The following is a 17,921-nucleotide window of genomic DNA, read 5'->3' on the forward strand; positions in this document are numbered from 1 at the left end:
GCGTTGTTTTGATCATTCTTTCGTTTATTGCATGTCATCATTATAACAAAGAACTTAACATCGACCACCACCATTGGCATCAACAGCTCAACGAGAAACGTTCTCAAAAAAACGCCTTCAAAAATGATATGATGCACGACCACTGTCGTTGCTAGATCCAACCAGTATGCCCAGATCATGTGATGGTTAAAGCATCTCCACTCGGCTCCCCAGTACCCCCTCCCCAGGCCGAATTTTATGGTCGGATGTATTTTTTTTCTCCGGGAGCTCAATTTTCTCCGGATTAGGCCTAAATTACATCTAGCGATCGCAGGCCGAACCCAGGCCGCCGGGGAGCGCCTGCGGCCGCCGGATGGAGGCGAAAAGAACGTGGGACCGGGCTGTTGGTGACACAAGATGGATTTCTCTCCATTTTTCCACTTTCCCTCCATTCCTTGTCGCCATATCCCCCAAACGTGGCGTTCCCCCTGACCCCGCCATTTTCCCCAAGCTCCACACCATGCCGCCCAAAAAGTTCGTCGGCCCTCGCGCAACCATTGCCGCTGCCGCTGAACCCAAGCAGCGCAAGCCGCGGAAGCCGAAGCAGAAGCCGAACGACATGAGCAGCGCTGAGTGGGATAGGGACGTCCACCGGAGTAGGGCCGAAACCCAAGGCCAGAAGGAGCGGCTGCAGAAGCTCAAGCTCAGGCAAGCCGACCAGGCGGCGGAGGCGGAGGAAGAAGCGGTGACGGTAATCAACATGAACGTCGGGTTGGCAAGGTCGCAGATCAGCCTTCCGCCGATCTACGTCGGCAAGTATCCTCACGGGTGGAGTATGGGCTTGGGCTCACCGGCCGGCTTCTCACCTTCTTCTCCGGCCATGTTCCAGGAACCCTACGGCCACCTGACGTCACGCTCGAGGTTGTCCTCATCGCCGTCGCCGGACCACGAGGACTTCGCCGCGCACGGCGTCCCGGACGAGCTCATCTTTGCGGACTCTCCGGCCCTCCGCCAGGGCCCTCTGCCCTTCGGCTCAAGCGTTGGTGCAAGCTCATCCTACCCACCCGGCGGGAGAGCGCTTGTCGGAATGCAAGGGGACTCAGTCATGCACGACATCATCGTGTCGGGCTCCGCGGTGGGCGCGGGCTACTATATTGGTGGTGGCACCAACGCCGAGCACGGGGTAGACGACCCACCGTGGCAAACGCTGAGGAGATCACCGCCATCGACGAGGACCCTGTCTTCCCACCGGAGGAGGACGAGGCGAATGCTATTTAATCACCGTGTCTGTAATATGATTGCTAAACTTCTACCTCCTTTTGGGCGACGATTGCCAAGCTTGTGGACGACGATCGGCAAACTTCTAGCCTAATTTTGTAGTGGGAAGGTTAACTTTCAAATATATTACCGCTTTCGTCGGGTTGCCCTACGCTCGGCACTTGAAACTGAGCCACCCACCGAAAGTTTCATCCATCCGGCGCTAAATAGCATCGAATTTCGGTCTGGGGAGCGCCAACGAGTGGAGATGTTCTTAGTCCTAGAGTTTTCATCCCAATACTCTAAGAAAACCATGAGAACGATGTCTGTGACGATTGTGTGTGGGCCTGCATTTCATGTGAAAAAGCAGAAGGCTAATTAGACGTGATATCTTCAGTCCTTAACCGGTATTGAAATCACACAATGTATCACTGATATGTGAGTTATGAATTTGTGATACTGAATAAATGAGAGATCTCTACCGAAACGCTGGGCTTCCAAATGTTCTTCCTGCAAATCTCACGTGCTGCCTCCAGATCATTTCGTTCGGACTTCACACTGAAAAGTGCGATCTGATCAATGTCTGATTCCTCCCAAATGAAGATCAACATCTACTATTTAAAGCCACCTGGCATGCAAGACAATTTAAAGCCGAAAGGAAACATTGGAAAACACAAGAGAACCTTTAAGCTAGAGCCATCCATAAATAACGACCGAGTCACAAATCCAACGAGTTTTTGTAGACTACAAGCTGGCCGGCCATTTAAGTAGTTGATGCTATTCTTCAGATACCGCAATCATGCGAATTGTTAAGTTTTTTTTCGAAAAGAAGGGGCAAACACGAGAATTGTTAAGTAATGCATCTTTACAAATACAGCGACTAAAGCACAGATTAGATGCTATAATCTCCTCATATCTTGGCTCGATTGCAGAGCCCCGTGTTTGGTATAGATATATTCCTCGATCCTCAAATAGATGCATCTATATCTTCTCATGTGAGTTTTAACTTTGGGTTTGCATAATGCATGATTAATTAGCACTGTTTTATTACTACTATTGTAGTAGCTTGGAGCTTCCAGGTGATACTGCCGAAAGTGCACACTCGATCTTTTTTAGATTCCTGCATTTGTTCGGTCGCCGGTTACATTTGAAACCATCCGTCTGTCAGTCTGGAGTATGGACTAGTATATAAGATCATCCATCGCACTTGGAGTACGTATAACTACTAGCAACTTCGTTATATTAACAGTCCAGCCACGCATATGGAGGTTGTCACCGGCGGTGACAAAGGCGGCATCAGCAGCAGCAAGAAGAACCCACCACGTTGCCGCCGCGGCGATGTTCTGAAGCGCATTCTGCACGCCCTTTGCTTCTGCTGCCCTTCAAGTTCAAGGAGCGAGTGACTGTGGGTGAGCTAGCCACCCTTATATGTACTCACTGTGATGCAAGGGCAATAAGAATAGGCCATGTAACGCCTTATGATACGTAATCTTGTACTCGAGAACTTCGAAATACTTACTCTATGTTAACCTCGAAGGTAATATTTGTTTGGTACTTTGGTCCGTATTGTGTTTGTACTGTTTTCTAATTTTCAATTTTTGCCGTGTGATGACATTTATATAACATATAAAACGGCATCATACTCATGAGTAATCCCTTTTATGCTGCTTTTTAATGTGGTTCATATATAATCAGTTAGCATCTAATTCGACCAATGAGCGATCCCCTATAGACGTGCTTTTGTGACACATATTATCCTATTTAGTGGAACCTTTATAAAATATCATATATAGCAGACTATAACATGGTTTTACTTGAGTTTAGCATTTTGCTTGTTTTTATTAGATAGGACCGACGTGTTTCGTCGATGTGAAGATACAGAATGTGTAAAGACGGATGCATATTCGACGATTATGTCCAGACTTTTCAATTGTTCTATTCCTCGTGCTTGTACTGCTGTTTTTGAACGACGGTCATTACCTCGAACATTTTCAATAGATATACACTAGAAAACAAGGGTCCCGGTATTTTAGAATGTGTAATGTAGACATTTTTTCACTCAATGACGTAGTTAGTGTCACAAATGCATAAACTAGGTGGTAAAAAGTGGAATCTACTATCGAATAATATAATGGGGGCTGGCACGTACATTGCCGTCTCACGTATGGGGTAATCATAAGATTAGCACTAAAACCATGGGATATACCGTAGGTGGATCTATCAGTTAATTCTTTTGCCTAATTTGTAGATGCTTAGTGTTTAACTTACTCATATAAAGCATCTTTATGAAAAGGGGTTTATTTTATATTCACACAGTTACTAAGGCTTTCGTTATCAATTAGAGAATGGGCTGATGTCATTGGCTAGCAAGTGAGCTTTCTTTTCTTTTTTATTTTGGGTGCAGTTTTTTTTCTTTCTCACATCTGAACAAACGATTCTAGTAGCAAATCTCAAGGAATCCTATTCATCGCTCGTTGGGATTCCTATCATTCTGTCACATACCCTTTGTTCTTAGGGCATATCCAGTGGACCGACCCAAATCGGCGATCCAAATTGTCCGTTTAGATCGGCTGCGAATAGAATTTGGCAGGTGGTCCGGCCGGCAAGAACAGTGCACCCAACAGGGCCACCCATTCGATCCGTGCTTCCATTTCGACGCTAGCCAAATCCATGTCAAAAAATGAAAACACGGCATAAATTGACATTTTCATTCAAATTTCGGTGTACTTTACATGTGTGAGTAAAAAGCAACTAATTTAAAATACAAATAGCCCTCCTACGCGTCGTTGGTAAGCGGGAGCGATGGCCCAACTTCGTCATCGTTCTTCCCATGAACGGAGGCGGCTCGCTGGTCATCGCGAACCGCCGCCTATGATGAAATCCGCGTTCATGGCGATTCTCTCATCTTCATGAAGGGCTTGCTTGACGAGGGTACGGGCGTTTAGCTCAAGGATCCTATATCGTTCGGTCTCCATGAGGAGTCGTCCAGCCTTCTCGGTAGGAAACAGCTCGCGAGAGACCACCATGTGGTATGAAGTAATTAAAAAAATTGTGTGAATATTTTATCTTCTTGAATGAGACTTTATATATACTAGCAAAAGTGCCCATGCGTTGCATCGGGAGAAACAAGTTCTCATACGCAGTAGCAAACCATAGCTAATAAGATTATATTGCAAGCCCTCGCCACAGTGGATACTGCTAATGATGGTGTGGGCCATACTTAAATTAGTACTTCCTCCTATTGAATAGAATTACCTAAAAAGAGATATATCTAGATATATATAGACTCGATCTCCACAATATAAAAGTAGGGACTGGCTGCATGAAAATAAGATGCCATTGTCTATTTTTCTCATCGTCAGCAAACAACAATCATTCAACCAAATAACGGAGGAAGGAAATAGAAATAGTAGAGCACAGAGGGGTTGGAGCTGGCTGATCACATCTGTGCCTCTGTTTCAGGATTTTGCCGCTCAACGAAAGAGAAAACGGAAGCGGGGGCGGGAGCCGGAGTAAGATGGGTGCGATAAAAATACCCCAAATCATATCATTCAAACCTGAATCATCCCGAGAACAAGAGAAAATAGGGATAACTCCTTGATGTGGTCGCGGACCAACAGTGATATCAACAAAGACGGAGTCAATGGCAGCGCTTGCATAGCTCGTGGAGTATCAACGACGGCCTCGAGGGCTAAGCATACCTTCCATCCAAGATCCACGGCGGTCAGCCCTCCACGCACCCCACTCTCTATGTTTCTCCCTCTTGTACCAGTTCTCGTACCGGTTCTGACGGAATGGATGCGCAGCATGCGACGATTAAAGGAGTCTAACACGAACTGTCCGGCGACACAACAAACTCTTAAGATCTAGAAAAGATAAGACCATGTGGTTCTCATTGTACCAGAACCGATATAGCAAACTCGGCCGCAACCTAGAATTTCTTTCTTACCGTCTATATTCTGTATGGGTTTAACTGAGATGTGGTAAAATAGATTTTGTGATCTCTACAGCCCCATGCTTTTCACATAAATCCTACGGTACGTCCTAGCTTTGGTAACGCACACGTCTATTTAGTAGGGCTCAGAGCATCTCCAGTCGCGTCCTTTAAAGCGTCCCCCAAAGCAATTTGGAGCGCGCGGACCAAAAAACGGTTCCAGCCGCGTCCCCCAAAGCCCAATTTTGTCCGGCGCGCCCCGATACGGTGTCCGGCACCCCGAGCCCGTCCCCGTCCCACAGGGGACGCTCCGGGCACGCCGGACACAACGAAAAGCGAGGCGAAGCGACGCGGGCTCGACGCGTCAGCGGCTCGGAAGGCTAAAACCCCGTCGCCTACCTTTGGTCAAGCGACGTTATTGGCGTCCCTGTTTTCCCAGGCGACGCAGGGACGCGTCTCGTCGTGCATGGCCGCGTGGCCGTCCGCGCCGGCGTTATTGCGTGCAACCACCCGCTGCCGCCGCTGTACATTAAAACGCCCTGCAGTTCGTCCCCCAATTTCTCACCGCTCCCAAACCTTCTCGTCGCCGCCGCCTCCCCCCTCCCAGATCTTCTCCTCGATGCTCCAAAAATGTCGAGCTCGTCCTCCCGCAAGATGGCCGCGGCAGCCTAACCGTGGCGGAGGCGTGGGCGTTGTACCATGCTTGATATCTAGTCCCGCCGGACATGCGGCTGCCAAGCCGCGGTGGCTGGAAGATGGCCGTGAACGGCATTGGCGTCCCGCCGCCGCCGAAGCAGGGCACGGACCAATGGAGGGATGGCATCAAGGCCCGGCGGGCTCAACTCACCGCCGAGGAGCGGTTGGATCCGACGTCGGCGGCCAACAACAACGACGCCTGGTGGAAGACGTACTTCAAGACGAAGTACGACATCGAGATGTACAACATCGACGGGCTCGTCGGTGGGCCCAACAGCTGGAACAAGGACGGCCGTGCCCTATTCTGGGGCGTTCCGGGCGCACCCTCGAGAACGTCATCCGCGGCATCCGCAACGACGCTCCAAGGTTGGAGACGCCGTCGTCACCGCCGTCGTCTCCTCGAGGAGGACCACCGCAATGGCAGCCGAGGAGGACGACGTACTCGTCCTCCTCGAACTCTTCTTCCTCAGGACCGGCGCGATCGACGCCGTCCTCGTCATTTCGCTCGGCGCCCTACAGCGTCCCCAAACGCGAGGTGAAGGAGGAGCCGGCGACGCCCGTCAACACGCCGGAGGTGAAGGAGGAGCCGGAGGAAGCGGCGCAGGCGGCGTTGCTGGCGGAGTACGAGCGGCAGCAGCGGCTCATCGCCAGCAGCAACGACCCCGAGGACTGCCCAGAGCTGCGGGCGGCGTGCTTGGCGTCCATGAACGACAATGTCCATCCGCGACTCCGGCAAGCCGCTCGTGGACCTCACCGACGACGACGAGGCAGGACCAAGCGGCTTGGTGAAGGACGAGCCCGTCGACGAGCGCGTCAAGCAGGAGGTCGTCACCGACGAGATGTACAACTTGCAGCAGTACTACGACGCCTCCGGCCGCCGCAAGTACTTCTAGATTAGGTTTAGTTTAAATTTAGTCAAATTTCTTTCGAATCTATGTAAGTTTGGACGAATCTAATTGAATCTCGTTAAGTTTAAAATTTCCGAAATTTTGTTTGGGGGACGCGACGTCCCGCAAACGCGCCACGAACAAAACACGTTCTCAAACGCTCAATCCGGAGCGTTTTGGGGACGCGAGTCGAGATGCTCTCATACCCGTTTTTTTCCTTTTCTGATTTTGTCGCTCTGCTGGCAAAGCTTTGCAAAAATGCAATCTGAAAGCAGGGTCTTTGTGAAAAAAAGGATCGATGAGATCTCTAAAAAAATGACCGAGGAGATAAAGTTGTGACTACCGTCTGCGTTTCCAGATATGGGGAATTCCCCATTTGGAGCCCCGGCCGCTCTCGCTCTCTGCCTAGCTGCAGGCGTCCGCCGGCTGCAGCTTCGCTATCCCAGCAGAGCTCGCTCTTTCCCTCACTGCTTCCCCCTCGTCGAGTTATTATGGCCCAGCCTCGCCGGCTCCGCTCGCGTGCAGGCCGTCGCACCCGACCGGCCCCGTCGCCGAGCCGAGCTCCTCGTCGCGCACTCGGCCGGCCCTCGTCCTCTCTCGTTCAACTCACGTACGCGCGCACACCTTAATCTTGCTCGCCACACCGCCAAATCCCTCTGCCGCCTCTGTCTGGTGCCGTACAGCCAAGTCTGAATTTCAGTCAATTTCGGGGCAATTTCGGAGCTTCGCATTTCGCTCCACTTCTCTCCCATTGGGGAAGTTATTTGTAGACACCTTGCTGATAACCAGCCAATTTGCATGGTATATAAACCGATGTTATTTCCTGTGTAGAACTGAGGTGGGACTAAAAAAAGAATAAGAAGACGCGAGGAAGCGAGATCGAAACAAATTGATCGATTCCGTGCGTTCCCTGGTCAGAAATTGGGCTATTCACCCGGCCCACATCAAGCGAAGCTGGGCGTCGTTTGTCTGGGAAAGAAGATGAGAAGGGAACGGTTACATGGCATTGGTGCGTAATATGCGATTTGGTGGGAGGGCAAAACGGGCCAATAAAAAGTTGACGAAAATTTTGGCAGAAACCTTAACTCCTTTATTATTAGGTATAGATTTAAAAAAAATCGAAGACACATGTAAGTAGTTTATACCATGTACATATGAACATCTGTTTGAACATATGTGAACATATGTGAACTTTTTATTTGCTCCCTTCGATCCATAATAAGTGGATCGGAGGAAGTACTTTACATGTTTGTTAGTACGATAGTAATTTACAGAACGTAAATATGAAATATAGTAGTAGTATGATTTTACCTAAAAATGATTAAAAAAACTCACGTCATAATGAGCTCTTCTAGTGAGGGCGAGGTTCGGGGAAATTGCAGGTGACTTCCAATAGAATTTGGTTGTATAGTTATTTGGGCTTGAGCATTTACGCCCCAAAGAGTGACCCCATGTCTGGACTCGTGGCAACCCAGTAAGTTGGGCCCATATTGCGTACATTCCGAACGCCACAGACAGGTCCGTCACAGCTATGCTATAGTTTCTAAAAAAAAAAAAAAAGCTATGCCATAGAACGACTTCAAAAAAAAAAAAAAAAAAAAGCTATGCTATAGAGTTGTTCTAAAAAAAGTTACGCTATAGAGTTACCCTAAAAAAAGCTATGCTATAGAGTATGTATCAGGCCATAAGGCATATCCCAAGTTGTAAAGCAATTTTCCTTTCCCTCAAAGAAATTTTGTTTTTCACGTGCAAAAGAACATCTGTTTTGATAGTCCCGTGTTTTATAATCTTTGTCGCAAAATTCCAACGTATCTATTAACAAAATATTATACTCCGTATATAATATGCTAGAAGAATTATTGAACGGAGGGTAGCTAGCACGCGTCACTCCCTGATTCGGCTGCCAATTTCAAGAACGGTGAGATAACTCAACTCGTGTCTTAAAAAAAAACAAGTCGAATCTATGTTGAGATTTCTTGGTTTCTAGAGTCCAAGGAGGTCATTTTCTTTTGTGAGTCCCTTTCTTTACTATTATATTGGAGTTGGGGATGGTGTCACTTTGGCGTCAAACATTCGGAAGATCCCAGCCGTACATCGTCTTAAAAACGCCCATCAAACCTCATATCAATCCCACGTTAGTGAGGAAAAAGAGGAAACATATTTATTATGAATCAATCAAATCGCTACGGTTAAGTAAACAATCACATGCAACACTAATCACATCCAGCATCAAAGGAAAGAATCACGTCCTGGCGATCACAAACGATGGATGTGTGGGAGCATACTGCATACACGCATGCCGCCTCTAGCCATCATCGCCGTCGCTCTGTCCCACTTTGCAATTTGCACTTTGCACTTTGCTTTCATCCTGTCCATCTGATCTGCATCCGACGGCACACCGTTTCTGCGCTGCTCAGAATAAAATAGAAACTTACGTTTTCGGTATCAAACCAATCCCCCAGCAATCAAGGAAACATATTTCTCCATCCATCACGTCTAGCAATTAATGAAACAAATATGTCCAGAAGGAAACAAATATGTCTAGAAGGAAACAATCAAGTCCTGGTACCAAACAATTAAGGAAACATATATGTCCAGAATAAAACATCACGTCCTGGTACCAAGCATTAACGTTCCATCCAGCTGCAACCGCCCTCTCTCTACAATTCTTGCAGCCATGAATCGACATCCACGTTACATTCTCAGCTGCAATCGTCCCATGTGTTAATCAGTCATAACACTGACGGTAGCCAACCATCTCAAACTGGTGTTCCTTCCCGGCCGCCGTCGTACCTAAGCAGTTCGAGATGGAATGCTTCGCCAATCACCCCCATCAGGTTGCAGACCAATTTCCAAATCTGCGTCCAGGTATGTAATCGTCATATTTCTTCATCCGTCCAGCGCCCGCTGGTACACCAATGTAATCTGCATCTCACAATGAATCAGATACAACAGATGAAGGTGATGAGCACACAACAAGTAGTGAACATACAGACCTCGAGTTCAGTTTGCTGATCTTGTACAAAAAAATCTTGGCATTGTAAGGCTAGCTCTAGATCGGGGATGTAAAGTTGGGAAACTATAGATTAAAATAATGTGCAGATTATACTTATTCTCAGTACCCAGACAATGTCAAATTCATGCATGTCCGCACTTTCCAAGTGATGTGCCCAACATGCTTGTGCATGGGAATTGGCAATGGGAAGTGAGCATGACCTACTTGTTAATCCCTTTGGTTAACCACATATATAGTACTTAGAGCATCCCCAGCCGTTGGGGCTCCCCAGGCCGAAATCCGGCGTTATTTAGCGCCGGATGGATGAAGTTTTTGGCCTGGGGAGTACCGTATTTCCAGTCGTCCACCCGGAGTTCGGCGGATAGAGTTTAAATTCAAATAAATCGCCGTCCCGCGCTACAAGTACGGCCAGTTGATCGGCAAAAGGAGCAAAAGGATCAGCCACAGATCGGCGATCGGAGGGAAATTACACGGACACAGGCTCGTCGGCAGTCCCGGCCGACACGGCGGTGTCCGACGGACCAGTTCCCTCACACGCGGCCGAAGCGGCTGCGGCTGGCGACGAGGAAGCAGCGGTAGTGGACGTCGAAGCAGCCGCAGTCGACGAGGTAGATGGTGAGGTAGACGAGGTAGGAGCCGGCGGAGACGACGAAGGACTGGCCGGAGTGGCTCGGAGGATGTCGCTGCGGTGGCCCTGGTACCAATTCCTCGTCTCCTCGTCCATCGGTTCCATGTCGCCGCCGCCCATGAGGAACGCCAAGTCCGTGTTCCTCTTCTTCGCCGCCGCCGTCGTCTTCAGCAGGGCGATCCGGACGCCTTGGTTGGCGAGCATTTCCCGCCACCTGCCGTCGAACTTGTCGTTCCTCCCGTCGGCGTGCGACCTCAAGTCGGCCCAGCACTTGTCGATCGACGCCTGCATCCTGTCGGCGGGATTGTCCGTCCGTTTGAGCTCTTTCGCCTTCTTCTGGCCGAGTTCAGGGCGCCCTTCCGCCGCGCAAGCCGCCGGAGCGTCGGGGTTGTACTGCTCGGTCTTGCTCTTCGAGAGGGTCGTGCGAATTTCCTTCCACTTCTCGCAATTCTCGAGGCGGGCGTAGACGTTGAGGAACTTGAACCGCAGGCCGGTGTCGTCCGTGTACATGTCCAAAGCTCGGCGCAGCTGGGGAAAAAGAGCACGGCGATACGGGTCGGGTAACGACGATGTACCTCGGTGATGCGGGGTCGGCGGAGCATACCTTTTGCTCCAAGTCGTGGCCGCTGATCGGCCGTTTGATGACCTCCTCCTGTATGCCGTGCCATTTGCTGCACGCCGTCTGCATGATCCCCCAATGGGTGGCCATTGCCTTCTCTCCCCGATACACGTTCATGTTCGTCTTGTTGAAGTAGGGATCGACGAGTTTGCGTTCCTCGTACGCCCTGCTTCACTCGAAGCCGCATGTGTCGAACGACCGATTGGCCCCGATTATGCCGTTCGTGGACACGGTCATCCAAGCTTCAGCGAGGCACTCCTCTTCCTTCGGCGTCCATTTGATACGCGGTTCGGCAGGCGGCGAGTCCTTCTTCCTCTTCTTCTTCCCCTTCGACGAGGTTGGCGGATGCTTGAGTTGGCTCTTCTTCTTCCTCCTCGTCTTCTTCTTCGACGGCTTGGCTTCCGTCGGCGACATCCTCCCGATGCCCGTTGCGCGCCGCCACGGCTGCCGTCGCCCTCGTCTCCTCTTGCGTGAAGAACCCCGGGCACGCAGCGGCGGCGGCCATGAAGAACCCCGGGCTCGCAGCGGCGGCCATGGAGCCGGAGGTGATCATCTCGTGGATCTCCTCTTCGTTCGGCGCCGCCATCGCGCCGAACGGTAGCGGCCCTCGTCGCAGGGCCGACGAGGTGTCCTCGAACAGGCCGCCGCCGCCGATGTCAGGCTCGGGCGGCGACGTCGTGGACCTGGGCGGTTGGACGTGGGCGCCCTCTTGGAACACGGCAGTCGGCGACGGCGAGTACAGCGAAGGGGAGAAGGACGACGGGGAACTGGTTGTACCTTGCGTCGGCCATTGGCCGGGGAACATGCTGCCGCCGCCGCTAAAGGCCATGCTGATCAGCCTCGCTTGTTCGTCCTGGGCCGCCGTCCTCTTGGCGGCGGCTCTTTTCACCCTCTCCGCCCTGGCGCTTGTTTCCACCTCGCGCCGTTTCTCGTCCGCCGCCCACTCGGCGTTCGACATGCCCGCCGGCTTCGTCTTCTTCGCCCGCATCTTCCTCGCCGGCGCCTTCGACGGCATTGTGGTGGACGAGAACACGAGGAGGAGAGTGGTGGTCGACGAGAAGGCGCCGCCAGGAACCGGAGCTGGAAGACGAGGAGATTGGGGGATTTCGGCGGGAGAGAATGGGGATATGCAAGCAAAATTGGAGGGAATGGGGATATGCAAGCAAATTGGAGGGAAAATCGACATGATTTGGTTTTCCAGTCGCCGACTACGCGGGTCCACACGAGGTTTCGCGCCAAAATCTTTCGTCCGGAGTCCCCGAGCGCGCCCCGGGGGGCGGGGGATGGCGTGGGCTCGCCGGATGGATGAAGGGCCAAATCCGGACGAAAACGAGGAACCGGGGGCGCGACTGGGCCGAATTTCGCCGTCCGGATGGAAAAAACGTCGCTCGGGGGCCTCGTCGGGGGGACGAGTGGAGATGCTCTTATATCTGTCAACTGTGCATGTGATCTGAAGTCTATTTGCAAACCAATTCTGGTTCATATGTAGAGTACTTAAATTCTGCAGGCAATAGGTTCTCATATACCCCACCCACCAACAATTTTCTGTGTGGCTGCAGTATCTTAGGTTTTCCAGTGGACATGAGAGGTTCTCTTTCTTCTACTTGACCAGTTTGTGGTTACTTTTCCGTTCTAAATGTCAGTGTATGTATTTTTGTTCTATACAATTCTTAGTTTCAACATTGGGAACAATATGGACTGTGCTTCATTTGTGCATGTACTGATATTAAGCTATATAAGTAACTGTTTTTAAATGGGATGTTACTCTTTTTCAAGCTAGAAGTAATTGTATGTTCATGGGATGTTACTTGTTGCCAAGCTAGAAGTAATTATGTTTGATGGTTAATGTTTCAGGTTAAATTTTATTCCTATATGAGGGATAAAGAAAATGCATCTGGAGCTCCGCTTGGGGAGAATACCCCGTTAAATGGCCTACCAAACATAGTTCAGGGTCAACAAAGTGGGCAAACAGAGAGGAAAAGCTGGTATGCTCGATTGTCCTCTGAGGAGAAAATAAATACCTAGAGAAGCAGCGGATAGCCCGCCAACAAAAAAAAGATGCAGCTCTAGCTGTTCGTAAAGTTGAGGAGTAAGGTAAGATAACTACAAAGCCCGCTTATAAAATTCATTCTTACTCTATGGGTTAGTACTAAACACATAACTTCGCTGCAAATTAATAGGTGACCGTACCCCGTTTAACGACTTAACGAAGAAAGTAAATGAGGAAAATCGGGAACATCAAGGTAGTAATACAAGTTATTATGCTAGATTGTTTGCTGAGAAGAAAGAAGAATACCTAAATAAGCAGCGGATAGCCCGACAATGAAAAAACGCTGTGGTAAAATTGAGGAGCATGGTAAGAAACATACAGAGACCGATTGAATTATATTTAAATGCATGTTTCATATTTCAATATGTAGAGTTTTTATTTGATAATATGTTTCACCTTTGTAGATCATGAGGGAGGCCAAAACAGATATTGCCGATGCTCCGAAAGAACTCACCGCCATGGCTCGGATGCGATGTTAGTAGAAGAGACAGAAAAGTCATCGACTACTAAATAGCTGAATGAGGTGATGGTCTTTTTTTTTCTACGCATGTTTCCATATGCCAATGTTTAAGTTTATTGTATTCCGATAAATTTTGCACATAAAGGTTCCACTTTCGCAGGTAATGAACAATATAGATATGGATGTCGTCAATGTTGCAGAACAAGCTATCATCATAGAGCCCCACACGATGCTGTTGGAAGAGACTTCATGTGCTTTTACACAGTCAAAGGAGGTGCATTTACAGACAGACAATCCATTCATGGCATAAAATTGTTTCACGCAAATTGGTAAATATATTCACTTATCCAACGGTCACATTATGTATGTTTCTAATGGTTGTCCTTTTGAAGGTTTTTCTTCCTTATGCATCTATGGGCCACTTTAACTTGTTCTCCACCAATAAGCATGATTGTTCTGTCTGTTATTGATCCTTTTTCTATGCTGCCATCGCCGGAGAGTAAAATGGTTCGATTGCACCACATGCAATTGATCTTACAAAGAATTGCAATCTATTTAAGTGATGCACTTGCATTAGAATAACCTGGTTGGGATGCCGATATATTTTTCTGGCCACTTAGGTCACGAGCTGGTATTCCGCAAAGTTCAAGCATGTGAGTATCTCTAAAATAAAACCCATATGTTTTACTTTCGTCAATAATAAATATAATGGCGAGATATTTATCTACAACAATGTGTCTGGTTATTTTATTTTTTATATTATGCTTTCATGGGATGGTAAACAAGTGATTCATCCAACATGCACGGTGGGTATTTTACGTTGCATTTTCTATTTTTCACTAAAATAATAATTTCTAATGACAAGTATTGTTGTGCAAAATGTTATCGATCTCAGGAAGAATTTTCTGATGCGTTTGCTAAAGTACCATAAAAATGAAGCACAAGAAAATATTCCACACATTTTATGACATACTCTAAGGAGCATCGAGGAGCAATTTTTTTAATATAAAATAATTAGTGGAGTATGGCTTCATATTCAAATGATGTCATAATGGCTGTCAAAATATACTTCAGACGGTTAGAATCTTATCAGTTTTTAAATATCTTGTGGTTGTCTTTTTGATACACGGGAGTTTTTGCAAATATTGTATTCGCACATTGGGAGAAAAAAACCGTAGCAACGCACGGGCATTCAACTAGTCTGAATAACAATTCAGTTCGTAGGTACCTCCATGACTTTTTTTTCAAGAACACGCAAGATGCGTGTCTTCATATATTAAGATAGAAAGGGAATGTCATTTACAAGATATGAGGGCCCGGTCGATTAGCACCTCACCCACACACACGTCTAGGAATTACTCAATCTCTCCCACGACTCCACAAAGCTTAGCTTTTTTCCACTGATCAAACTCTACCCTAATCTTGCGGCACACCTCTGACGGCATGGAGGCGAACTTGTCGAAGACTCTACAGTTGCGCTCGAGCCAGAGGCAACGAGCAGTGAGGATCACCAACGAGTTGAGCTCCTTGCGATCCTTTCTTGGCACCGCTTCAGAGATGTTGCTCCACCAAGTATCAATGTTGTCCGTAGGCGAAGGAGTGAACCTGTGCAGCCGGCGCGGAAGCAACAACATGTACCAGATTTGCCGGGCAAAGGAGCACTGCACTGTGAGGTGAGCTGCCGTCTCCGGTTCCTGACAGCACAAGGGACACTCGCTGGGGTGCTCCAGACCTCTCCTAGCCAGCCGATCAGCAGTCCAAAGCCGACCCTTCAGAGCGAACCACATATGTAATTTATGCATCAAAGGAGCTCCTGAAGACCACAATTCCTTCGCTGCGAGGGCACTTGTCCGACCCACGAAGAAAGCGTTGTATGCTGACTTAGCGGAAGGACGCGGTCGATCGGGGACGTGTCGGGCCGCTCGATTGCTTGACCGACGATTGCTTTACTTGTATATATATCCACGCCGGCCGGTCCCTCTCAAGTCGATGTTAGCATGAGCACGGTGATCATGCATGACGTCTGTACCGAACCATGTCGCTTAGCTCGATCAATCAGGTGCAGGGGCAAATAAGATCCAAGGGGCAAGAGAAGGACGTGGTCGATCGGGGACGTGTCGGGCCGCTCGAACGCTGCGGTAGAGCACGATACGTACTGCCCATGGATTCTCCTTCCTCACATACAGTATTTGCCTCGATGCTGCCGTATGAACAAACGAGTCGATCTAGCTATCTATGGTTGGGTCACCTTCACTCTGCATGTGCGAAAATGATGCGAGAAGCATGTCACATGTTTTTCGATGTTTATGCTCTTTTTTTGGAAATTCCAATTGGGACGAGAAAGAGGTTAGATTATTATAGATTAAAGGCTTTTTTTTCAGTCCGATGAGCACAAGAAGAAGTATAGATTATCTAAGTGGAATATTTTATGTAGACCAAAGGCAAAGTGGGTTAGGGATTGAGGTATTTGAATTAAAAAAACAAATGTCTACTTACTAAATGGTTGTTTAAACTTCTATCGGAGAAGGGTATGTGGCAGCAAATGCTATGTAACAAATATTTAAGAAATAAAACACTAGCACATGTAGAAGTGAAATCAAATGACTCTCCTTTTTAAAAATGACTTATGCATGTTAAGGATGATTTCTTCTGGAGAGGATATTTCAAAGTTGGAGATGGAACAAATGTGAGATTCTGGAAAGATGTTCGGATGGGAGATTTGTCTCTATCTCATCAATATCCGGCACTTTATAATATTATTCAACATAAAAAATATGCTAGTATCGACTATGCTTGCTACTGAACCTGTTAATATCTCTTTTAGAAGAGGGTTGAATGATAGTAAGTGATTACAATGGATACATTTATGCAGCGCCTAATTACAATAAATTTAACAACTGAATCGGATAAGTTTGTTTGAAAACTTACTGATTCGAGTTTATTTTCAGTTAAGTCTATGTATGTTGACTTGATGAATGGACATGCTATTTCTCTGCATCGGTATCTATGGAAAATAAAGATCCCTTTGAAAATTAAAACTTTTATGTAGTTTCTTAGTAATAAGGTGCTATTAACTAAGGATAACTTAGCTAAACGAAAGTGTAATCAAAAGTGTTGTTTCTGTGATTACACTGAAACTGTCAATCATATGTTCATTGCTTGTCCTTTTACGAAGATTATTTAGCGCATGATGTATCTAACCTATAATATTACTCCACCAGCTAATATTACTAATATGTTTGGTAAATGGTTTAATGGAGTACGGAAGAATGACAAACATAAAATTTGAATTGGAGTATCTGCTCTTTGTTGGGCGATCTGGAGGAGTAGGAATGATATCATTTTTAACAAACAAACGGGAACTAAGTTTTTGCAGGTTATCCGACGAGCTGCTCATTCGATTCACCGATGGACTTTCATTCTCCTGTCGGAGCAGCGGGAGGATATGGTTACTGGATGGAATCAGATGCTAGTAGTTGCTCAGGACTTCTTTTTTCAGGCTACTGGGTGACGACATCTTCATAGAATAGCAGATGCATAGCGTTTCTGTGTGCCGTATTTTCTTTTAGTAGATTCATGTATCTCTAGCTGATCCGTGAATGTAATAAGTACTGTTAGAATATTGGTGATTTAACACTTTGGTTTAATAAGCAAGCCATATTTATTTATTGATGCAGAGGTTAGGACTATGCTCCTTTATCTAAAAAAACATTCGATCAGGGTAGACGAATTAATTTACAGCGGCGCTTGCTTGCTGTTGCGGTGCTCCGACCTCCGATCGTTGCGCGCCACGGAAATATATTCCATCTTGAGTTGACTCCGCGCGCACGACCAATATGTACGTACGTGCACCGTCACCCACTACAGGTACAGGCTCACAACGACGCGCTTTATCCACGCAAGCTCCAGGCTGAGAGTTGCTTCACACTGACATCGGAAAAAGTGCCATTTTTAGGCTCCGCGCGCGTGACACTACTACTGACGTGCGAAGCTAGCTGCTCCTCGTGCCGCCGAGACAGAACGGAAGGACGCCTGTAGCTCCGACCCTACGCGTACTTGGCATTTGGATTTACTCCTGCACACAACGGAACTATTTTTTTCGTGAAGAATGAATTTCAGTTTTAACGGTATAGTTGTGCATATATATATATATATATATAACCCCATTTAGTGCAACTTACAAGGGAGGCTTTGAACACGATTTAACTAAAATTTAGCATTTTGTTTGTTTTTTTATGGGTCCACGTGGCTCGACAAAATGTGTCTAAACATCAGAGGGTGTAATTGATGATCATGTCCAGATTTATCTTATCGATTTGTTCCATTAGTCATCATCAACCTTTTTTTTGCTCTGGTCATCACCTATAACCTTTGCCCAATGGACACACATAATAA

This window comes from Lolium rigidum, chromosome 1, assembly GCF_022539505.1.
Source record: "Lolium rigidum isolate FL_2022 chromosome 1, APGP_CSIRO_Lrig_0.1, whole genome shotgun sequence".
NCBI lineage: Eukaryota > Viridiplantae > Streptophyta > Magnoliopsida > Poales > Poaceae > Lolium > Lolium rigidum.